Raw genomic sequence first — 25,783 nt, forward strand, 5'->3', positions numbered from 1 at the left:
AGACACTGAACAACAATAAAATCTCTCAGTGAGTTGAACGTCTAATTTCAATGGCAAAGAGTTCGCAAAACATCAAAGCCTTTTTAGGCTGAGCAGGCAAGCTACATGGGACGTGGGTGGCGCTGTGGGTTAAACCACAGAGCCTAGGACTTGCCGATCAGAAGGTCGGTGGTTCGAATCCCCGCGATGGGGTGAGCTCCCGTTGCTCGGTCCCTGCTCCTGCCAACCTAGCAGTTCGAAAACACGTCAAAGTGCAAGTAGATAAATAGGTACCGCTGTAGCGGGAAGGTGAACGGCGTTTCCGTGCGCTGCTCTGGTTCACCAGAAGCGGCTTAGTCATGCTGGCCACATGACCCGGAAGCTGTACGCCGGCTCCCTCGGCCAGTAAAGCGAGATGAGCGCCACAACCCCAGAGTCGGCCACAACTGGACCTAATGATCAGGGGTCCCTTTACCTTTATGCAAGCTACACATTCATGCACAGAATTCTCAGACTTAAATCATTTCAGGTGTAAGAGTGAACTATCCCATTTAGTAGAGGGAAAAATTTAATCTCGGCTATCAGAAATATGAGAAACTGGCTTTATGTGAACCTACAATTGTACCACATCAGTCTTTCATCTTTCACCCTTTTTTTTGAAACCGACTGTTTGCTGTATAATGCAAAAAAATCTAGATATTAGAGTGTGCCAAGCCTGAGTTCTTTATTCAGAAAATGAAGCATCTGCCTAGCACAAAAGGAGCTTGGTTGGATTTTTAGGACAGGGTCTGCTCAGGGTCAAACAATAGCTGCTTTGTTCCCTTTCAAACAACAGAACCAAATAATTTATTTTGGCCTTTTCCTGTGGGGATATATATATATCCCACATCAAGCATAGATTCTTTCTCTGCTGCTACAACACCCAAAACCAAAATTGCAGGTCTTATGTAACAGCCATGATGATAACAGGATGCTTATTCCTCCTTTAGTTATAACTGGCATTGTTCTGATCTATGAAGTCTTCCCTTGCTGCTGCTGATTACAGGCAATTGATTGGCTTTCTCCAGCTGGATGCCCCTCATCTGGTTATTTCACTAGGGCTTGCCAAAGCAAGCGTCAACACCCATTCCAGTTACAGATCTTGCCCTGGCAGCAGCTGAACCAATATTCCATTTGGTGCATCCCAATGGGAACTATCTGTGCCTCCCATTGCTGTTCCATGAAGATAGTAAAAAACATAGGGCTGGAAGATGACACGCCTTCCAACCATCACTGCTTGATAGATGCAGGTGTACTAAATTTGCACCTAGCACTGGATATTCCCTGCCAACATTATCCATTCGGCTGGCAGAATCCTATCTTTCTTCTTTGCAGGTGCGTAACATTCTGAAATACCAATGTTAAAAATACTGATGTGCGCTCTCTCTCTCTATATATATATACAGTGGTACCTCAATTTAAGAACAACCCTGTTTAAGAGCTATTCGGTTTATGAACTCCGCAAAACCAGAAGTAGTGTCCCAGTTTGCGAACTTTATCTCGGTCTAAGAAAAGTATCCAAACAGCGGAAAGGCACCAGCGGCGGGAGGCCTCATTAGGGAAAGCGCACCTCGGTTTAAGAAGGGTTTCGGATTAAGGACGGACTTCCAGAACGGATGTTACTATTATTATTAATTGAATTTGTTGGTTGCTTTCACTAGCCAAGCCAACTCAAAGCAATTTACAACCAAAACCCCCAAAATAAACAAAACCCTACAGAGATACATTAAAATACATTAAAACACGTAGCTTTTTTAAAAAATAAAATAATACATTAAAGATATATTAAAAACACCTCACCCACACCCACAGGCCACAGATAGTTATTGATGTTTATTACTATTACTATTTATTATTATTATTATTATTATTATTATTATTATTATTATTATACCACCCTATACCAGGAGGTCTCAGGGCAGTTCACAAAATAAAATCAAAATATAAAACTACAAAATGCATAATCAAAATAAAAACAACAACCCAATAACCCCCCCCCAAAAAACCCCACATTTTAAAATGGCAAAGGATGTCATTCAAATCAACCAAAATCCTGGGTAAAAAGGAATGTTTCTGCCTGGTGCCTAAAGGTGTATAATGAAGGTGCCAGGCGCACTTCCCTGGGGAGAGCATTCCACTGCAGAGAAGGCCCGTTCTCGGGTTGCCACCCTCCAGGCTTCTTGAGGAGGAGGCACATGAAGGAGGGCCTCAGAAGATGATATTTTGATGTTTTAGCTTTTGATGTTTTATTGTGTATGTTTTAATGCTTGCATAACTGGTTTTCACACTGGAAAACTGCTTAGAAGCTTAGTTTGGAATTAAGTGGTAAATAAACAAAGCGACCAATGAACACACACCCAAATTAAGGGAGGTCGAACTGTTCTCCCCAAACGATTCTGGCAGTCTAGCTGATTCTGAGCATCCACTGTCTGATTTTGTTGGGTAACTGTGTTTCGGGTGTGCTGCTCAACCAGTTAGCAAGTGCCATCTGTCTTCTTATATGTTTAAACATTTCATTTTTAGAAAAAACAGCAACCTTGAAACTGCTCGATCCATCTGCAAACCCAAGGTGTCATTAAAAAGTTCAACATGTACAAGAAATGCAGCCAGGGTTGGCCCTAGCATTGCTCAGGGTGAAACAACCACCTCAGGGAGCTGATGTTATGTGAGGAAGCAGCACCCGTCTGGCCTGCCTGCACCCATAAATGCAGGGCTTTTTTTGCAGTTAGAACTCACTGGATTTCAGTTCCTGTACCTCTCAGGTGGGCACCATTGCCATTAACAGAGAGCAAGGGAGGCATTCATTGTGAGTTCACCGCATAAACTAGCCCGCTTTTGGCATGCTATCCTGTTGCCAGCAAGTAAGATTCAACTCCCAGTCTAGTCCCTTTCCATATGGGAGGCAGGGCCAGCCCTGCATGTAATCTCACAATCTCCCAAGGCCATTGGCTGACCTGCTCTGATGTCACAGCAAGCTTGAATGCCAGGGATCTTAATGCTCACTTGCCTCACCCTGACAGTCTGAGAAGCTGTAGTAATCCCTGCCTACCCTGGCTTGCTATAACATCAGTTCCAAAATGCACCAAGAGAAGCAGAACCGAAAGAGATGCAGGTCAAGGAGGAATATATGTTTTTAATGGGAGAACAAAAATAGCATCAATCATATTGACCGCCAGTTTGCTAGTTTGTAAATAAGGAGATAAATGTGTGTGCTGTTCATTTACAGCTTCCTCTGAACTTGCCACGGCTTGGAGGAGACTGTGTATTTGAAAAAAAACACACAATATGAAACACTTTTTCACTTAGGCTGCAACCCTGTGCAGGTTACTCTTACCTGAGAGTAAGCCCTACTGTGCTGGTCCTGGGGGGAGGTTACCGTGAGGCGTGGTCAGGGACCTGGGTCGAGGGTCTGTAGACTGTCCTCCAAGGGCGAAGCGGGGTCCAAAGCGAGGAGCCGGGCAAGGACGGGACCTCTGGAAAAACAGGTCTGGGTGCTGGCCAAAACAGGTCTTCAACAACGTTGCTCCCGCAACCTGGGACCGGGCTGACTGGCCTTTATCTTCTCTGAGGCCAGGGGCAGTCCTGGCCCCCAGGTGACCCGCCTCTCCTGGCCTTAAGGCGAGCACTCCTCCTGGGAGAAACCAGTTCCCTCCGCCTCTCTGCTCTGAGCCTCTGCAGCTCAGGAGAGGCTGGAGGGTTACTGGACCCAGGGGGAGACTCACCTTCCCCTGACAGGGCTGGGAGAGGTGCACCTGTAGGCAATGTGTCCTCAATCACCTCTGGAGGCAGAGTGGATTCACCTGGTGCCTGCTCCTGAGGATCCAGCACAGGAGCAGGCGCTTCAGATACAAGGCCCTGCCCCAGCTCAGCCGGCCCTGGAGGCAGGGACTGCTGTGCAGGCTGGGGTCCCTCCGGTTCAGCCTCCCAGGCCATCACACCTACTGAATACAGTCGACAGGATTCACCTAAGAAATCCCATCAGTAGAAGGCCTACGCAAGTTCTGTTGGTGGAATGGGGCTTTCCTCCTTCTACCCCCTCTGCATACCCCCACGCTTTCCAAATGTGCTGTGGGGGGCTCAGGGGAACCCCCAGAACAGGGAGACCATTCTGCCCAGCGAATGGAAAAACTTGCACTGATGGAAGTTTCAACATAGCGCAATGTAGAATTCCTTCCAGCGGAACCTCTGAGGAAATAGGAATACGACTGGCCTGTTTAAACGTATCTCTCCTGGAGGGTTAATGTTAGGGTATCACCAAGTGCTCAATTTCCTTTAATACAAGTAAGAAAATACAGTTCCCATTATTCCTAAACTCAAGAACTAAACTCTGACCTTACTAAATCAGTAGAGCAACATAATGGTGTGTTGGTGGGAGACAGGCGCTCTTGAAGTATTAGACCCTGAAAGAAACAATAAGCGCACAATTTCAGGTTCATATGCATTCTGAGCAAGGTATTGCTGTGGATCAATACCCGCCACGTTTAAGATGGCTATCCAAAGCACATACATCAATACAATAAAATGCCTAGTGCTAGTGAGGCGGGATTGCAGCTTTTCTCTTGTCATCTATATTCTTTCAAGGACTGATAAGATCTTAACAGGGACTGTGCTGTTCCTAAGCTTCTGTGCACTGCTGCTATTTTTTTCCCTAATTGTAGCCTCCAGCGTAAGAGGAATATAGTAACATTTTCTTGTGGGTACATTATTTATCCCACCTTGATGTACTTTGCTGCATGATACTATGTAGTCTTATAACAAGTTCTCCATCTCAGAGTCTATCAGGCCATTTCCTCCTTGCAACACCTTGCACAAAGCCTCGGCTTAGTACACCTGGCTTCATCAGCCATTTGGGGCCCATGGACAAACTGCAGCAACTCTTGAACGCCCCGCACATGGAGACACCACAGTCAAGCACATGCTGCACCCTATTCTTTGGACTACAATAGGATGCTTCAAGCTTAGTTCGATTGTGGGGAGAGGACAGCGTGGAGATGCCTGTGAGCACCATGTTGGCAACCCCTGCAGTACTCCCTGCCCCAAGCTCCCTTGTAATCTTATGTAGGACTCAGCTTGTTTGTTACCTTACCAACACGGTTCATAAAGTCCTCATGGCAACTCTGTAAGGTGAATATTTACATTATTCGCACAGAAGGAGCATCTCCACCCCCATCGTTCTGCCCAGATACTGAGGTCCAGCGTAGAGGGCCTTCTGGCGGTTCCCTCACTGTGAGAAGCCAAGTCACAGGGAACCAGGCAGAGGGCCTTCTTGGTAGTGGCACCCGCCCTGTAGAACACACTCCCACCAGATGTCAAAGAGAAAAACAACTACCAGACTTTTAGAAGACATCTGAAGGCAGCCCTGTTTAGGGAAGCTTTTAATGTTTGACGGACTATTGTATTTTAATATTTTGTTGGAAGCCGCACTGAGTGGCTGGGGAAACCCAGCCAGATGGCCATGGTATGTATGTATGTATGTATAAATAAATAAATAAATAATATTGCTTAGATCTCTCTCTCTCTCTCTCTCTCTCTCTCTCTCTCTCTCTCGTGTGTGTGTAACATCACACACTATCTTGTGTGTGTGTGACATCAGGGACCCCTTCTGAATCAAAGTAACACACTTCTCAGTTTGTTAGGTGCTAAGGAGTTGCACAACTGCAGTGCTTGAGTGCCAACGGGATCTTTTCAAGGGAGATGGGTAGGGAGAAATCAAGACAAGCTAGACACACCCCTGTGACCTCATTGGCCAGGCTCCCATGGCTCCTCAGCAGTCCTGCCACATGGAATGAGCCCCAACCACCATGGCAGATGTCACTGGCACTCGGGTAGAAATAATATCTGAAAGCTCATCTTCCTTGTTGTGCAAGCCATGCCAAATATTCAGGGTTTGCTGCAAGTTTGCTTTTGCTTTAGTTTCTTCATCACTCTCCTTCCCTGTCGAATCTCATTATCTCTGCTGAAAGTAGGAGCTCTTGTACATATATTTAGAATATATGGGGGTGTAAGTAGTTTCAGATATTAATAGACATCTAAGGTCCGCACAGAACTGTTATGTTATCATTGTTCCAGCAAAGTCTCCTTCCTCTAATTTTGTACTCTGTGCAGTAATGGCTACATGATGCTTTCTAACTTCAAAGAAACCTGGTTTTCATAAAATTCACTAAAATTCGTAGACACAAGGCTTTGAATTAATGGTCCTCATTTGTAAGATTACAAAGATTCTGTGATAAAATTGGGAGAAACTATTGTAGGTGGGTGTTTTTTGGCTATATTTATACTGTTTGGTCAAAAAGCAATATAATGACACCTTTCTTATATACACAAAACGGGGAAAAAATGAAAAACCCTTATTTGTTTCCATTCTAACCCACCATATTAATGCAGCTACAGTAGTGGGAGTTGTGATATTTTATAATGGGCTTTAAAATTGCATCTGAGCGGAAAGAAATATATTTCCCCAAATATATATAGCGGAACTGAAAAGTATGATTGTTTTCAGGGATAAGTTTGAAGGGGCAAAAATATTTGCCCATTCAGAGGGAAGAAAATGCTTCCTGAATTTGCCCTCAGTTAGGGATGGTGGATAAATTCAACTCACATTTAACAGGTGGGCTTTTCTAATTTGCAGTTTTTGAAACAATGCTGAAATTGCAGCAAAGCCATCTTTCAAAAATGCAATTCTCTAAATTTTGTAATGCAGTACTCCTGCAGTACTATAGGAAGTAGTATGGTGTCAGTATGGTGTCAGTGCTGTACCAGAGAGACCTAGGGTTCAAATCCCCACTCAGCAAGGAAGGTCCCTGGATAACTTGAGACAATTCCTCTCTCTCTCTGCCAAACCTTCATCACTTTGCTCTTACAGCGATAAAACGGGCTTAGAGGAACCATGTACAGTGGAACATCGGTTGTTGAACGCTTCAGAACCCGAACAATTCAGAACCCGAACACCAGTAACCCAGAAGGGAATGCTCCGATTATCGAACGTGCCTCAGAGGTCAAATGGCTTCTGAGATGCGTTTCTCCATTTTTTCAATGGATTTTGCCGACCGACAATTGCACCTTGATTGTCAAACGTTTCAGAAGTTGAACAGTCTTCTGGAATGGATTATGTTTGACAACCAAGGTTCCACTGTATATGACCCCAAGTTACTTGTAAGAATGGGTGGAGGAAAGGTGGGATAAAAATGCATAAAGATATATAAACAAAAGTAATGGTTTGATCTGTCCAAAGCATCCAACAGTCTATCTGTCTCTTGGTTCTTCTCATAATAATCCTATGAAATGTTTCACTGTTCTTCCCCGTTTGAACAACTGTGAAGAAGAGCGAGAGCAGTTACAGTAAAACGTTTACACCACCAAAAATTCCAGCAGCAATTATTCAGTAAGTGTTATTATTATTTTCCTGGCATTTATCTGGAATGCTCTCCCCAGGGAGCATGACCTGGCACCTCCATTACATGTATTTATGTGCCAGCCAAATACATTCCTCTTTACTGAGGCCTTTGTAGTATATGAAATAATCTGTGGCCTGTTAAAGCTGTGGGACAAAGAAAATTGTTGTTCTTGTTATTGTTGTTGTTATCTTTGGCTCCCAACAGAATATTAAAAAACGATAAAACATCAAACATTAAAAACTTCCTCTACACAGGGCTGCCTTCAGATGTATAAAAGTCAGGTAGTTGTTTATTTCCTTGACATCTGTTGGGAGGGTGTTCCACAGGGCGGGCGCCACTACCGAGAAGGCCCTCTGCCTGGTTCCCTGTAACCTTGCTTCTCACAGTGAGGGAACCGCCAGAAGGCCCTCGGAGCTGGAACTCAGTGTCTGGGCAGAATGATGGGGGTGGAGACACTCCTTCAGGTATACTGGGCCGAGGCCATTTAGGGGTTTAAAGGTCAGCACCAACACTTTGAATTGTGCTTGGAAACGTGCTGGGAGCCAATGTAGGTCTTATGATTATCTTATTATTGTTCTGTCTATGCTTTTATTATTTTTTATTATTATTGATGCTCCCCGTAAAATATATTCTTAATGGGGTCATTTGATAAAGGGTGGTATATAGATCAAACAAATAATTAGTAGTAGTAGTAGCAGCAGTAAATCAGTATGTTGATAGCACCTCACTGCTTTGAATCTTTGCTCAATCATATCAAATAGCCCCATGTTCCCATTGTACAGGAGTGGAATATAAGCTGCACATACTTTTAAAGGGGGCGGAGGGAGGAGAGGTGGGGGAGGGGGGGAAGAGAACAGCTAAAGGGGATTGCGGCTAATCGCTGTAAACCCACAGTCATTTTCATTGCACATTATTTTCTGTGACCTGATTATGCCAAGTAAAACCAATCCACTCAGCCATGCTATGTGTTTTTAATAAACCAGCAACCTTATAAATTGTAACAAGCCAGTGCCTTATTCACAGAATTACCAATGCCTGTCAGAATTTATTGGGATCCCAAGCTCGTAAGAATTTAATCTTACTGAAAAATGCATGCGAAAGATGAACACGAAGCGACAAATTCTGAAGGGTGTTTTCTAGTGTGTTGAGCAATCTAGACAGGAAGTTGATAGTGTAGCAAAAGCGAGGTTCTGACCAGTTGTAAAGAGTACAGCACTCCTGAAGTCAGTGAACTGGGCCAGGTGATACCAATTTCTGGGCACCTTCCTGGGAGTAACAAAGGTGAAATGCACTGAAGAACAGATTACAGTGATGGCAGCCAGGAGTGCCCTTTAACAATATTTAACATCTTTATTCTGTTGAGAAATACAAGTTTCATATGGTTACATTTAGAAATCAGTGGCTATTGACTTCTGAAATACTGTGCAGCTATGTACAGTGGTACCTCAGATTACATACGCTTCAGGTTACAGACTCCGCTAACCCAGAAATAGTGCTTCAGGTTAAGAACTTTGCTTCAGGATGAGAACAGAAATCGTGCTCTGGCGGCGTGGCGGCAGCAGGAAGCTCCATTAGCCAAAGTGGTGCTTCAGGTTAAGAACAGTTTCAGGTTAAGAATGGACCTCTGGAACGAATTAAGTACTTAACCTGAGGTACCACTGTGTGATGCCAACACAAAAGTTTAAAAACAGATACCTTGATATGTGAAAAAGAGGCAAATGGTAGACAAATTCCTGTTCACAATAAGCACCGAGGTATGACCAAAACCCCCCCAAATGTGCTTTGACCAAATGCTTGGCTAGCATCACTCAGCTGGCATTGAGTCCCCTTCTTCTGCCTATTCAGAATGCAGTCAATCAGAAGTGCCTCTGGAAGCTGCCACCGGAAAGTTCCAAAACAGGGCTTTCTATGGGCAGGGAGGCAGTGGGGCTGAGCTGAGATGGCCTGGGATCCATTGGTCCTATTTGATGTAGGCCATAGCCATGGTGTGGTTTACCCTTAGATAGAGGGTATCCTTAGATAGAGGGTATCTGCCTCCAGCAGAGGGGCTGGAGGCAATTAAACAGCTTCACCCTATGCCTATGCCAAACCCTTCACATCTGTAACCAATAAAGTTGTGGCCTAACTCTATATACTGCTATCTTGTCTGGCTATTTCATTACATAGGGAATGACTGGGTCACAGGGCCTTTTTATCCAAGTGACATAATGTCTATTCCTGACCCCAGTCCTGATTTTATATATTCAGAATCTAAGTGCCAACTGTATACCAATCTGAAGTCCTCACAGCTATGAAGAAAGAGGGATGCAATTTTTGAATGCATATATATACAGTGGTGCCCCGCAAGACGAATGCCTCGCAAGACGAAAAACTCGCTAGACGAAAGGGTTTTGCGGTTTTTGAGCTGCTTTGCAAGACGAATTTCCCTATGGGCTTGCTTTGCAAGACGAAAACGTCTTGCAAGTTTGTTTCCTTTTTCTTAACACCCTTAATACAGTTGCGACTTGACTTTGAGGAGCAACTCATAGAACGCGGTGTGGTAGCCTTTTTTGAGGTTTTTGGTGATTTTTGAAGCTTTTCCAAAACTTTTCCGACACAGTGCTTCACAAGACGAAAAATTCACTAGACGAAAAAATCGCGGAACGAATTAATTTCGTCTTGCGAGGCACCACTGTGTATGTGTGTGTGTGTGTGTGTGTGTGTGTGTATATATATATAGTTAAATAGTGGGTAGACATGGCAGACGACACAGCGATTTCTCCAAAGCAGCTCTTTATTTTGTAAACTGGAACAGAACTGAACAGCAAACACCTCAGCCGGCCTGCTTTTATAGGCAGCCAGCTGTCAACATTGTACCAACAACAACCCAGGGTTTCCCGCCTAAAATAACTGACGTGGACCTGAGTGAAAACTATCTACAGTATCCCCCTGCTGGCCCAGGGTGAGAACTTCAGTACATAACACACACACACACACACACACACACACACACATATATATATATATATATATATATATATATATATATATATATCACATTGCTTTAGCACAGACATTTCTGCCCTTGTTTATGCCTGGAGAGAGTTGCCTTGATATGAATGTCTGTCAACAGTCACTTAATTTATGGCCACGATTGCTTTGAAGTTAGCTCCCGGTATTTGCAACCATTTGTTCGCTGTCATTTGCATCCGACCTCAAGGAGAGTTTCCTCCTGTTCACTTTGTCCCGCAGTCCCGATCTGTAGTCACCGCTTGTGGCAAGATTTGTCCTCTGCACAGAAATGGCTTCCTCTCCCATCAAGGTCTTCATTACTTAACCACCAGCAATGTAATCTCTTTCTCCATTTTTTACTAATTACACTCAATTGCATCGAGCTCAACCTGGCTCTTACGCCTTGTATGCCTGGCCTCATCCACCACCCTGCCCCACTGCAGTCTCCAAGTCTTTTCAGACAATCAGATAAAGCACTTTCTGTTAAGGTGCAGCCAGCAGGGATTAGGCGTGTGTGTGTGTGTGTGTGTGTGTGTGTGTGTGTGTGTTCACATTTTTATCCCACCTTTCTTCCAACAAGCTCAGAGCAATAGTTCTCCTCTCTCTTTATTTTATTTTCTTATCCCCACAAAAGCATATCAACAACATTAAAAATGCCAAATAAATTAGGGCTGGTTTTACAAAAAGAAAAACTTCTGCTTGTGTTTGCTTATAAACCTCTGCATTATTGCACCCTCGCAGAATATGACCACAAAAGAAACCAGTCTAGACGGGCCCCAAGTCTCTCAGCAAGGTGATATCTGGATTCTTATTTACAATCCAGCTTGTATCTGGGTCATTTGCCCCTATTCTCCACTCCAGTTACACTCCTGAAAGGGGGAGATTTCTACTCCAGCCCAGGGGGGGGGGGCACAGAACCTTAAAGGTACTATTTTTCAAATCAGGTGGACCAATTTCCTATCCACTCAGACAGATTTTCTTTTAATCTGCCAGCTTTCCTCATGGTCTCATGTTCACAGCTTTTCATTTAACTGTCTTTTAAGTTTCTCTTTCTTCTTAACGGCAAGGAATGAGGAGAAAGGCTCTCTTTTTATCCTTAAGACTGCTGGGTTTCCGGAATTGTTTAATTGCCTCTGTCAATCCAAGCTGTCCTCGTTTTCATTTTCTGGCAAGATCTATGAGAAACTATGCTGGGGTGGAGTGTGGGAAATGGACTAATAGCAATATGAGTGAATGATGGTGTGACATGGGATGCAATAGGTAGGCAAACTAAGGCCCGGGGACCGGATCCGACCCACAGACGGTCCAGGAACCAGCGTGTTTTTACATTTTCCAAAATATAGTCCGGCCCCCAACAAGGTCTGAGGGACAGTGGACTGGCCCCCTGCTGAAAAAGTTTGCTGACCCCTGCAATAGACAATAATCAGTGTAGACAATACTGAGGAAGATGGACCAATGGTATGACTCAGTGTCAGGCAACTTCCTGTGAGTCCCATGATCATATAGGCACTTCTCACTCCCATTCACTCAGCCAGCCATGAGTGTTATACTTTTCCAGTTCCTCCACAATCCAACAGCTCTAGCAGGAAGGTCACTGCTAGCCAGTAATGCAGCGGAAAGGAAACACAGCAGACTTTTTGCAGAGCAGAGCGCATGACATCCTCTGCTGAAGGAGCAACACAACCAATATATCCTCCTTTCCTTTGCTGTGCTTCCTACTTCAAGACAACATTTCTTCTACATCGGTGTCTGCTTGGAGATGTGTGTGAACTATATTACTTTTAAAGTCCCTTCCAGCTTTATGATTCTTGAATACTTAACTTCTAAGCACCTCTGCTGAACCCAGAAGAAAACTCAAGCAATTCTGTCATGGATGCTTTAGTTGAGATGCCTGCGTTGCAGAAGGTTGGACGAGATGCTCCTCAGGGTCCCTTCCAACTCTACAACTCTATGGTTCTGTGATACCAAGAAGGTTTTAACATGGCACCCCAAAGAGACAAAATAGGTAGTGATGTCCTAGACACATGCCAGAAAAAAGGACAAGCCATTGGCATGTACAGTGGTACCTCAGGTTAAGAACTTAATTCGTTCTGGAGGTCCGTTCTTAACCTGAAACTGTTCTTAACCTGAGGTACCACTTTAGCTAATGGGGCCTCCCACTGCCACCATGTGATTTCTGTTCTCATCCTGAAGCAAAGTTCTTAACCCGAGGTACTATTTCTGGGTTAGTGGAGTCTGTAACCTGAAGCGTGTGTAACCCGAGGTACCACTGTACAGCGATGCGTCTGGCCAAGTGATCAAAACAAAGAGTTTCTAAGTTGTCCACAGTGTGAGCTGATATGCATACTTTTTCATAAATTTCACTGGGTTCAGTGAAACTTATTCCTGGCTAAGTCTGTAGCGGTTGCAGCCTTCACATTTTTAATTAGCCATCCCGCTGATGTTGATCACCTCTAATTTCACCCATGCGAACTGCCCCGTGAGGCAGAGCCATCTGCATTAGCGGAGATAGGATTTTGATAAGAAGCAGCTCCAGGAGTGGATTAGAACGGAGCATTTCAGATTATGTCTGCTAACACGCTGTTCAAAAGTTGCTTTGCTGCGCCTTCTTTTCTTAAGCACTTCTAAAAATTCCCCCCATTATTTAATAATTCAGATTATAGCACAATGAATTGATTGGCGGTGTTCGAAATAATTATAAGCCACCATTAAAGGAAATTGCATATAAATTTAAGGCCCTGGCAAGAGATGCAGCTTGCTCAACAGGAAGAATTAATTTGATTAAAATGGTTACATCACCAGAATGTTTGGCATCTCCAGATAAGGAATACTGTCATTCTTATTTTTTTGCTGTCTGCAGAATTTTTTTAATGAAAGGGTTGATTGCAAGCCAGTGCAGATTTATATATAGAGGGAAGCAGCATCCAAACATCGCTGTTTGTGCACCTAAGTGCTTTCAGAAGCAGGACATCAATTAAAGCTTATAGCATGTTTGAATATGCCTCCGGAATGGAGACCAAGGAATTAAAAAAAACCAACTTGCAAAACTACAAGGCTGACCTGCTGGCATCAGAATTAACAAAAATGACAAAAAGCAGAAGGCTCCAACTCTTGGAATCAAAACACGTGGCAGCTGGGTGGAGTGTAGAATGCAGTCTGCGTCCAAAGTCCAGGGTTCAAGCTCACTAGTTTTGGCAGGTCAGCATTAGAGCCCAGTAGGACCCAATGAATAGCTGAACTAGGCTGAACAATTGATGCTTTTGAATTCTGGTGCTGGAGGAGACTCTTGAGAGTCCCATGGACTGCCAGAACATCAAACCTCTCCATTCTGAAGGAAATCAGCTGAGGCTCTAATACTTTGGCCACCTCAGGAGAAGAGAAGACTCCCTGGAAAAGACTGCGATGCTGGGAAAGATTGAGGGCACGAGGAGAAGGGGACGACAGAGGACAAGATGGTTGGACAGTGTTCTTGAAGCTACGAACATGAGTTTGACCAAAGTGGTCCATGGGGTCACGAAGAGTCGGACACGACTAAACAACAACAACAAGGCCTTGAAAGTCAAATTTAAACTATGCTGTTTATTGAAGCTGTGTATTCTTGCACAGTTCTAAATTCTTGTTTTATTTATCGTTCCTATTTTACTTCATTGATTTGTTTTGTAAACTACCCTGGGATTCATGTGAATGAAGGGGTGGGTTAGATGGATGGAGGCGGAATTTAAGTCCACACTTAAAAGCATACTCTCTAAATCTTGACCTTCTAAAACACACAATCCTTTGAAATTCAGCGCTTTGCTCATTTGCTGGTTGCTCCAGCCCAGCTGCATGGCTCTCACAAACCATTATTGAGTTCCTCTACCAATAACTGAGGAACTTTCACCACTTTGGAACTAAACAAAGTTTTACGAATGTGCAGCCTTTCTGACTGATGTATAGAACAGCACATGAACCTGGTATTTGGAGAGTTTGTAAGTAAATCATTTTTAACTTATTAAATGTGTAGTTTTTTTATATACTGGGGAAAGACGGGACTGTATTGGAACTCCGTTGAAAGGACATATTTTAAAGGTCTGACAGCCTATATTTCCACTCTTTACTTTGCTGCATATTTTGTGATTTTAAATCTCTGCTGAAGTTCTCTCACCAAAGAGTACTTATCCCAAACTTGGATCTTGGCATCCATGGAATTCTCCTTTCTTTGTTTTTGTTTTTCTCTGCAACCAACAAAAATACCCTACAAAAGTACATTATATTAGGAGAAACTGCTTTTGTAAAAAATGTGTATAATAGGGGAAATTTGCACAAACTGATGTGGAAATATGGACAGCCAAAGACAAAAAGAAAAAGAAGAGAGAAACCAAAACTGATAGATTTGCCTATCCCTAGTTAGGCGTGCAAGAAATAAATACATAGGACCGTATTTAAATAGCATATCCCATCAGCACAAGGATTTCTGCTTGCACAACTTTCCTTCCTCCTCTCCTGCTGCATGCTATGCCCTCCCCAAATCTCCTCTAGAGGGTTGAGAGAACCCCTAGAATAGATTTAGGGGGACAGAGTGGGACAAGAGGAGAGAACATTTGATTGCGTCTCGAGGCCCCAAGACCCACCCCCAAAATAAATACACACGGACACTTATATTAGTATAAGTTTTTTGGGCAAATTTTGGCCACAACTTTATTGAAATACAATCACATGAGTGGTATTGGTATTGGCTTAGGCATTGACTCCCCACTATAACTGACTCCACCTCTCAGGGTGATCGTCCAATGGGGTAAACCAAACGAGGGAGCAAGGTCGATGAGGACCAACCGAAGCTCACCCCGGGCTTCGGACGAGATTCAGGACCCCCAGATTCCATTACCAGAATACCCAGTTCCTGGAGGGGCAGGTGATGGCCGCACCTCCCCTCCCCACAATCCAATTGAGCCAAAGCCTAACTGCCACCTTACAAGTTGTGACGATTTGCTAAGGGGTAGGCAAAAACCAAGTGGAAAAATTCCTACCCAGCCCCTGTTCCAAAACAGGCGACCCAAACCAAAGCAAAGCCAAGCCACTCCACCTAAACTAGGGAGGGTGGGTGGGTGTTCAACAGTGCGAAGCAAGTGCCCCTCCTTGTGTCACACTGCCGTTTTTAAAGCCCCTGGGATCACGCCGCCCACTGGCTATTGGCTATAATCGCCTGGTCTTGCTCCCCCCCCCATTTTAACCCTGTCAGGTGACCTCTTGGGTCCCGTGCGCAACCAGGACCCTCTGCTATGAGGATCCCATTTGCAGCAGCAGAAATCCTTGCTCTGATGACATGTTCATGCAGTGCTACATTGGCTGCAACCCATTGCCACAAAGCATGTTTCGGCACAAAATACCTTTTTCTGCTTTGAATTTGACTTTCACTATCCATTTCTTCCAGTTCCCTTAACTTTACAACAAAGACAGCTGTTAACAATTTATCCATACTAAATCTTGACATTTCGGGCTTTCACTTACGGGTACTTAATCCATTATTGCTAAAAAGAGGTTTCCGTCTGCCCAAGTTTATCGTTCATATCTTAGAAACCTCTGCCCGCAAGTCTCAGGTCATCTGTATATATCATTTCCTTAGCACTATGCAGAATGGCTCGAATGGCACTCCAAATATAAAGGAGTTTAATGCATCATAAAAACCTTCACATTGAACAAGGTGATCAAAGTAGAGGATGCATAATTAAATGGCAAGGAGCCAAAAGAATGTTAATTGTGCCATAGCCCAGCTCTTCACTTTGCACATGACTTATTTGTACTGATCTAAATAGTTTAAAGTGACACATCCCCCCCACCCCAAGGATGTACTTGACAATCACAGCTTAAAATCAAAGCACATAGAAGTTTAGCAGATATAGACCAGAATTTAAAGAGGAGGCGCATGCAAATGCAACTGTGATGTATGGACCTTGAAGTGAAGAGGGCTGTGGTATTTTGATTTGCACATGCTTAGTGAGGTGTTTTGTTTTGACTTCATATTGTGCAGAGATCAGGCCTACCTGTGGAAAGAATCTGAATTTTAAAACTTGAACAGCTTGGTTGTTAAATATTTGTAAATTATGAGGGGCCTGATAATATTTATCTTGTGACTGGGCACATTCTGTCAAGTGTTTTTTAAATTGTTGCAGTTTCTTTTTCTCTCTCTCTGCCATCTTGTGCTGTTTCTTTGATGTTTCCTTCCTCAACCAGGTGTTGGGGCTAATGGGAGTTGTAGTTCACAACATCTGGAGGGCATCTACTGTAGTTGGGGAACGCTGACTTATGGAATAAGGGAGAGTTATGTCTTGGCTTTATAGTGCCATCTAGAGCATATGAAGGGACGCGGGTGGCGCTGTGACTTAAACCACAGAGCCTAGGACTTGCCGATCAGAAGGTCGGCGGTTCGAATCCCCGCGACGAGGTGAGCTCCTGTTGCTTGGTCCCTGCTCCTGCCAACCTAACAGTTCGAAAGCACATCAAAGTGCAAGTAGATAAGTAGGTACTGCTCCGGCGGGAAGGTAAACAGCGTTTCCGTGTGCTGCTCTGGTTCGCCACATGACCTGGAAGCTGTACACCAGCTCCCTCGGCCAATAAAGTGAGATGAGCATCGCAACCCCAGAGTCGGTCACGACTAGACCTAATGGTCAGGGGTCCCTTTACCTTTACAGCATATGAACAACAAGTCCTTCTGGCCAGTGATCACAAAATTAATAATAATAATAATAATAACAATGCCTTACTATTACTGTATTAATGTTAAAAGAACAAAGGTCAAATAAATATGGGGACTTAAGGATTTTTCCAACCATGAGATATTCTTGCAAAGAGTTGTGTCAGACACCTCTTGTATTGTCCTTTTGGTGATAGGGAAAAGGGCTTTTTGTTTTGCTCAGTTTTCCAGATGTGCTTTTAATCCTGCTGATTTTCTCATGTTGTTTTTTTAAAAATCTTATTTATTAATTTTTCACAAAGGGGAAAAAAACTTTACAAATTTTAACATAAACCCTAAGTTACTTTGTCAGTTGACTTCCCGTCCTCCCCTTCCATGGTTTCCATATTTACCCTTGAATGCTGCATATTTTACCCATACTATTTCTCATGCCGTTTTTATGATTTTGTGGGTTTTCAGCTTATTCTTTATTTTTTTATTTATTTGCATTTCAGTTGTTGTATTCTTTTTGTAAACTGCTTTGGGAATATTATTGAAGGGTTATATAAAGAGAGAGAGAGTGTGTGTGTGTACATATATAATAAATATTGTGCACTTCTGGTGTGTACTCTTACAAGAGTTCCTGTATTACAGTGATTGTTATGATAAATGTGAATACCTTTTAAAATGGCCTCAACTCTGCTTCTGCACATGTGTTTCTAGCTTGAATCCTGGGGAGCAATAAGAGATTTTATAAGTATACAAAGTGGTTCGGTGAGGACCATGACACTGCGCTGCCTGAGGCAAAGGACTAGATTGTACCCCACATACACAATCACATGTACAAAAGCTGACCCGACCGGCTAGTGAATCTTACTTCAACAGTGGCGAGGGGACAGGATTCTCCATTGCACCCACAGGAAGCTTAGGGGTGTGGGGAGTCAGCCACTTGTCACAAACAATACTCTAACACTCTGCTGCTCCCAGCATCTCCCATTGGAGACATCCACCTCAACTTGTCTAATGGTAGGGCTGGCCCTGAACCCTCTTTGGGTTGCCAGTTTCCCCTTTCCCATATGGAATGGAGGCAGGATGATTGGAGACCTGGAAAAAGCTGAAATTGCGTTCTTGGCAATATTGAGTTTCTGCCATGTATTTGTGGTTTGGAACAAAGCTCCATAAAGGAAGAAGAACACTGAAGACATTGTATAATCTTCTGACTATTGCTGCAGATGTGAGTGTGCTAAATTCCTTCTATGCTATGGCTGACTCCTTGAGAATAAATTAGAATGCAAGACTCCTGTGTGATGGGAACATCCATCAATAGAGAGCTGAAGAACAGTTAAGAGTGGTACCCAATCCCGCCTCTATAAATGAAAGGTACCCCCTAGCTAGCAAATATCCTGAAGAGCACTGATGCCATGGGTGATTCACTGTCATTAAAAAAAACCAGGGCTGTATATCTGGTGAAGATTTTATAAATTATCTGTCATTTTAAAGGGAAAAAAACATTTTGTGTTAAACTTATTAGAACACCCAGAGCGACTAACAATTTCAAACCCTAATATAATTGAAATATCCCTCCCCAACCCTTAATATTATTATAAGTTCAGGTACCCTTTTTTAATTGGTAGCATTGAGCCAAACATTTCTCAGCATCACCCATTAAAACAAGGAAGTGAGGAAATATTTTTCCTGGGATCTTGAATGTGAGAAATCAAAAATCCTGGCTTCTCGTATTATTCTTTATTGCAGTCATACACTTGGGGGGGGGCAGGCAGACTGTCTCCTTAATTCTCAGGTAGAACATGATCCATCAGGATGAGGACCCTCATGCACACTGCCCAGGCTTGCGCCCCAGGGGGGTCACTTTGGTGCTGCTAAAACAGTGGTCTGACTTCACCTCTGGAGGTGCACTCCATTGACTCTTGAGACAGATGGAAGCCAACAACAGCAGCCATTGATAGCCTTAGATAAAGGTAAAGGGACACCTGACCATTAGGTCCAGTTGCGGACGACTCTGGGGTTGCGGTGCTCATCTCGCTTTATTGGCCGAGGGAGCTGGCGTACAGCTTCCGGATCATGTGGCCAGCATGACTAAGCCACTTCTGGCAAACCAGAGCAGCGCACGGAAACACCGTTTACCTTCCCGCCGGAGCGGTACCTATTTATCTACTTGCACTTTGACGTGCTTTCGAACTGCAGGAGCAGGAACTGAGCAACTGGAGCTCACCCCATCGCGGGGATTTGAACTGCTGACCTTCTGATCAGCAAGCCCTAGGCTCTGCGGTTTAACCCACAGTGCCACCCGTGTCCCTATTGATAGCCTTACCCTCCATGAATTTGTCTAGGCATCATGCTCTTTGGGCATTAGGCTGCAATCCTAACTATGTCTACTGAGATGTGAGTTTTTGATGGGGATTTCTCCTAGGAAAATGGGTTTAGAATAGCAATAGTTATGGTATGGTCTGCTATGGTCCTCAGTGATGCTAAATGACTGCATCTTTGGACAGCTAGCAGATGACATAATAAACAGCAAAGTCTCATTAGCTGCTGAAAACATAAAAAGAGTAGGACATTATGCAGGACATTAATTTAGGTGTGTTTGTGTGTAAAACATTTATTCCATACAATTTTGGCACCTCTGTGACCTATATAGATCTGTTGCCTTGGGCAGGGAATGGGAGAACTGCCATTTAAAATGGCCAGTGTTATAAATTAAAACAGTCTACTCCCATTAGGTGTTGTCTGCTGTGCTCAGAAGCCCAGCTGAGTGGGTTGGAGACAACATTTGTGACAAAGCGCATCTGCCCAGCGAGGCCCCAGCTGATGGCTCTGCCAATAACCGGAGCCTAATTAATTCTGCTGAACCGTTAGGTGCCTCTTCATTTGCATTAAATTGAAATTAGGCTCTGAGAGGAATGCTGAGCTTTGCAAAGCAGAGTGCATCGTGAGGTATATAGGATGGAGGAAGCGAGATGAATAATTTGCTTATTTGTCTTTGTTGAAAACCTTAAGGAGGGAAAACATGCATCAAACAGCGTAAGCTGTTTATTGTTACTTCATGGATGGTGGTGGTAGATAGAGGGGGCTGAGCTTCTCCTCAGGGAGAATGAATGAGGATGGATGTTGTTGTTGTTGTTTAGTTGTCTAGTCGTGTCCGACTCTTTGTGACCCCATGGACCAGAGCACGCCAGGCACTCCTGTCTTCCACTGCCTCCCGCAGTTTGGTCAAACTCATGTTTGTAGCTTCGAGAACACTGTCCAACCATCTTGTCCTCTGTCATCCCCTTCTCCTTGTGTCCTCCATCTTTCCCAACATCAGGGTCTTTTCCAGGGAGTCTTCTCTTCTCATGAGGTGGCCAAAGTACTGGAGCCTCAGCTGGATAGCTATCATCATTATTTCCATTTACAGACTACTTTGGTGTCCCAATATCTTGAAGTGGTTTATGTACAATTCACTTCCCCCCATCTTCCAGCAGCTGGAAGCACAGGAATATAGAAAAATTACCTCAGACCACTGGTCTACCCACCCCCCACTTTCCACAAGGACTGGTAGCGTCATTCCACAGTTTCAAATAAGGGACTCTCCCAGCCCTACCTGGAAGTTCCATGGATTGAACCCAGGACATTCTGCAAGCAAAGTGGACACACTTTCTCTGAACTGTGGCCCAGGGGTCATAGGGCATATATGGGGATTTAGGAGATGGGCAGTATCTCTGATGGGGGACACGTTGTCCTCCTTCTAGTGTAGTTTGCCCACTTTTGGTCTCCACCCCGTTCTCACCTCTCACCTGTGGCTCCTGGAAGCTGTCAGCATGTGACAGCAGCCACATCCCGGGAACAGCTTCGACTGGCCATTTAAATGAAGTGAGGGTAGTCAGTGGGTCTCAAACCCTCAGTGATCTAGGTTACAAGCTCTGGTGGATTGAGCAGACAAGACCAATAGTGGGCCCAAAGGTCAGGAAGGTGGTTTCTGCATATACTGTAGAGCAGCCTTTCTCAACCTGTGGGTCCCCAGATGTTGTTGGACTACAACTCCCATCACCCCTAGCTAGCAAGGCCAGAGCTCAGGGATGATGGGAGTTGTAGTCCAACAACATCTGGGGACCCACAGGTTGAGAACTGCTGCTGTAGACGGAAGTGAGGGGAACATGGGGCTCATCAACTTGGGGATGTAACCCATCTAGGAGAAGGAAATCTCTGATCCTAAACGTCCACTGCCTTGCGGGATATATTCAAGAGAAAGAAAGGCTAAACCACACACAAATCCGTAAGGCAGTTGGGTGGTGCCTTGTACGCCTCCTTCCAGCAACTCCTGTAGCCAAGCTGGTGCCAAATGTACTTGGCTCTGTTTTCCTTCGGGCCACATCAGCAAGGCCAAGAGGGGGGTCGTGTTGTCTGGGCAGCCCAGGACCTCCATACACCTTGTCCAGACTTGTGCCCTGGGGAGGTGCACTCCATTGTCTCTTGAGACAAACAGATGCCAACAAGTACAAGAAAACATCTGGAGTGCCATATTTTGCCTCGCCTAGAACAAACCTATCCATTCTGAAGGAAATCAGCCCTGAGTGCTCACTGGAAGGACAGATCGTGAAGCTGAGGCTCCAATACTTTGGCCACCTCATGAGAAGAGAAGACTCCCTGGAAAAGACCCTGATGTTGGGAAAGATGGAGGGCACAAGGAGAAGGGGACGACAGAGGACGAGATGGTTGGACAGTGTTCTCGAAGCTACCAGCATGAGTCTGACCTAACTGCGGGAGGCAGTGGAAGACAGGAGTGCCTGGCATGCTCTGGTCCATGGGGTCACGAAGAGTCGGACACGACTAAACGACTAAACAACAACAACACTCAGACTGGCAGCATCTCTCCAAGGTGTGAGGCTGAGAGAGCTCTTTTGCTCCCGAATATCCTTTTAACTGGATAAGCTAGAGACCGAACCTGACATTTTCTGCATCCAAAACATGCACTCTGCCACTGAGCTGTGGTCTCTCCTATAATTCTGGCAAGCAACCTGAAATGTTAGCAACTTTCCGTTCTGTTGTTTGGGCCGGCAGTCAGAAAACAGAGCAGGCTCACTTCTTTTCTGGTCAGGTGTTGGGAAAGTCTCAGGCCCTAACTCAGCAGAAGCAGTCGTAAAATATATCAGGAGTTCTCCAGCGGAAAGGGACATAATTTCAAGAGTGGCAGCTCTGTGTGTCGTGCTGCTGCCAATCTCAAGGAGGAATGGCAGGCGGAAGATGCTGAGCAGCTCCCATCAATCCATCCACCTCAGAGGAAACCATGGTGCTCCTCCAGCCGGAGGAAGAATAATGAAAAACTCACTTGCTACTGCGGGTGGGGGAGAAATTCAATTTGGGGCACAGATAAAAGCAAACTCACCTAATTCCCAATTTCCAAAACAATCTGAGAACTGAAACACTATCCTCCTTTGAAAATTGTAGTCCTCTGAATTCCCAGCCAAGTAATGCGCTCAAAAATGCACACACGAGAGTAAAATGCACGCGAAAAGGCAGATGTTAGCATAAGCTGCTCTCCGTCTTGCTGTCACTGCCTGTTCAAAGGAAGGGAGTACCAGCAAGAACGAAGAGGGAAAGCAGTAGCATCCACTCATCCTGAAGCCTGTTTATTTTATTTATTTAAGACACCCCCTCGCTGCCTATCCAAATATAAATATTTCCCCAAAGTGGCCTACAAATATAAAGGGAGAACTTTTAAAAACAAACACCAACATTCGCAATTCATATGATTAAACAGAAGGAGCAGCACAGCCATCTGCTCTCAACTGAGCAACCCCATTATAAAATCCTAACTCGCAGCCTTTGGAAAGCAACGCATGTTTAAAAAGAAAAAGAACAATCCACTCCTACTTATAGCAGCCTGAAAGAAAAACATCTTCAGGGCCTTCCTGAAAGGAAACAGAGAGGGAGCCAGTTGCAGCTCTTGGCCACGGGTGGACGGCACTGTGGGGAAGCAGCACTCACCTGACCTCACCCCCAACAGCTGAGACGCTGCTGTGTGCCAGGAGAAAAGGTGGCCAGGCGGCAGGGAGGTTGGTGCAGTGTGAACACACCAGCGGAGCCCTTCCTGTGCCACTGCCGCTGTGCTTGCACCACACCGGAGGGAGGCAACACGAGAAAGGGCCTTTTCTGCAGTGGCTCCCCATTTGTGGGATGCTCTCTCTGGGAAGACTCACCTGGTGCCTTCACTACATCTCTTTGGGCACCAGGCGAACATGTTCTTCTTCAACCAGGCTGTTATTCACTGAGTTGAATAGGATCCAAAATGCAGCAGTCTGATTGGTCCTAGAACAATAGGATTCAGAATGCAGCAGTCTGATTGGTCCACAGGAGCCACCCAATCCAGCTCCAGGTGGAAGTGAATCCGCAACCCGATTGGCCTATAGGTGAATCCCGGAATTAGCCAATCACGTGGGTGCCATTGTGTAAATAATGTATATAAAGCAGACATTCTGGGGGAACTTCCATTCCTCCTCACCACTATGAGCTGAATAAAGAGCATGAAATCCACTCTCGACTCCAAGTATATTTCACAAGCCTTTAACTGATTATGGCCTTTTAAACTGTGGTATGTATATTTGCATTTTTATACCGTAAACTGCCCAGTGATCCTCGGATGAAGGGCAGTATGTAAATTTAATAAATGATAAATGGCAGCAGCCTCCCCCCCCCCACCCCGTCCTGCTGCTTCCCTGTAAGCAGCAGTGGCTCAACTGTGAGGTCAGGGGAGCACCACCTCCCCAACACACTGTCTGCTACTGCTCTTGTTGCAAGGGAGCTTCATCAAGCTGGGGCCACTACCCAAAAGTTCCTGTCTCTTGTGCATTTCACCACCCGTACTGGTTCAGTGCTCAGACAATTTCATACTGCTGACATGTTCAAATGGGTGTAGTTCAGGGGTTGCCAAGGTCTCAGTAAACAAAAACAAACAAACAAAAAACCCTCAGAAATCCACAGTGCACAAGAGACTCCTGTTCCTGCTCACTTCCAGTTTGCACTGACTTGGCCTTTCCTCCACGGAACACACACTCTTAAACTTGCTCACATTTCATTGGATGCCAGAATTAGACACCCCCACTCCATTCTGTCTGGAGCAGGAGAGAGGTGCAGTAAGGCAGTAGTGACTGATATACGTTCCTTTCCCCCCCCTCCACTGATGAGGAGGGGGCTGCGTGGAAGCATGTCCACACCATTTGGTGGTCCTTTCTCCTTTTCTGCTCTTTAACATATGACAACCGCCAGAGGCGGTTTTAGTGTAGCATGACTTGTCCGGCTGCACTGGGTGCCACCACAGTGCTGTAGAGTGGAGTGCAAGAGGGCGGAGGCAACAAATTTTAGCGCTGCACAAGACACCGCTGAAATTTAGAGAACCCCAAGTCCACCACTGCAACCCTAAAATAGACATTTTGTGCCATGCACATGACTTTGACCACTGGGGCCAAAATGTAGCTTCCCTTTAGATAATAACATGAACCCAAACCACTAATGGCTTTAGAGGTCAGTACCAGCGTGTCAGGGAACTGACATCGGAGGAAGGGGAGGTGGAAGTACTCACAGAGGCTGGGAGGGAGTCAGCAGCTAAAGCAGGGACCAGCAGGGGGAGAGAGGGTACTCTGGAGGAGGATCTCATGAATGCTGAGAGAGACGCAGCAGCCAAAGCAGGAACTAGCAGGGAAGAGGGAGGGATGAGGGACACGTCCAGCGAGAACAGCGGGGAGGTGTCAGAAGCTCCCATAGGGAGACCCATGCTTCGCCGGAAGCTGCCACGTCGTGAGTCCAGGAGACGCGTTTCCGTTAAGGAGCTTCTATGCTGGAAGCGCTTCCGCAGACAGCCACTGTCAGACTCTACGAGTGATTAGAGCAGACATGTTTGAGGAGCTCTGTCACACACAGAGGTTTGTGGAGCCGCACAAACTCTGAGGGAGCACTATTTTACGCACAAGCAGCTAATCATCCCATCACACAGCGCTTTGAATCAGGCTTGGAAACACCCAGGAAGTTGCCTTCTCCCTTTGGGCAGCTCTTTGGATTGGGCCCAGAAGAGAAAAGACAGTATCCGTGCAGCAGAAGTGAGGAAAAAGTGGTCCCCCTCAGGACACCCTAGTCCTGTGACTGCGGTCTGTTTTAGCTCTTTTTTATGTTGGATTTTTAGACCAGTTTTACCTGCCCTGAGACTTTCTCAGCCCTCTGCATGCTGAACATAATCAATCACCAACTCTCGGTGTCACCTTTACTCTCCACTCTTCTTGGTGCTCAATTAACATATTCATCCTCAAACGGCTGGCTTACTAGTGTGTACATACTGCAATGGTAAAGAGAGAAATCAATGTCTCCCCAGAGGCCTCGCACGTACTCTTAAGACTTCAAGAGCATTTGTTTCATTGCGATGTCATGTGACACAAGAGCATCTCATTATGTAACCACAATTGACTACCATTCACTTAAGTTCCCATCCTTTAATTATACATTGCTGTGGCTTGCAGTCTGATTCTCCAGAGAGAGGGAGCAAGAGCAAAACTGAATGCTCCTTCGGAAGCTGTTAAGTATATACCAGAAATGTGCCTTCTGCAAGCATAAGGCTGGCCATTTGCTATTGCTTCCCATCAGCTTTGCTTGCATTTCTGCCTCTGACTTGGAAATTACCATCATGATGAACAGTTTATGTTGTAAGCAAACAAATAACCTTTTGGGCAGATTTCAAATGCAACAT

General features: G+C 44.9%; 1 long non-coding RNA gene across 2 annotated transcripts; it reads right to left on the minus strand.

Annotated features, from left to right (window-relative positions):
* Positions 1 to 4,261: 4,261 nt before the first annotated feature.
* Positions 4,262 to 25,414, minus strand: LOC310705490. Of its 2 annotated transcripts, XR_014525336.1 has the most exons (4): positions 25,302 to 25,414; positions 22,436 to 22,525; positions 17,732 to 17,783; positions 4,262 to 4,418 (listed from the first exon to the last, which is right to left on the minus strand). It is a non-coding gene; the product is annotated as an uncharacterized lncRNA (long non-coding RNA). The 2 variants fall into 2 exon arrangements; XR_014525337.1 differs by lacking the exons at positions 4,262 to 4,418; positions 17,732 to 17,783 and adding an exon at positions 20,452 to 20,534.
* Positions 25,415 to 25,783: the final 369 nt, after the last annotated feature.

This window comes from Podarcis liolepis (assembly GCF_965112155.1).
Source record: "Podarcis liolepis genome assembly, chromosome: 4".
Lineage (NCBI taxonomy): Eukaryota > Metazoa > Chordata > Lepidosauria > Squamata > Lacertidae > Podarcis > Podarcis liolepis.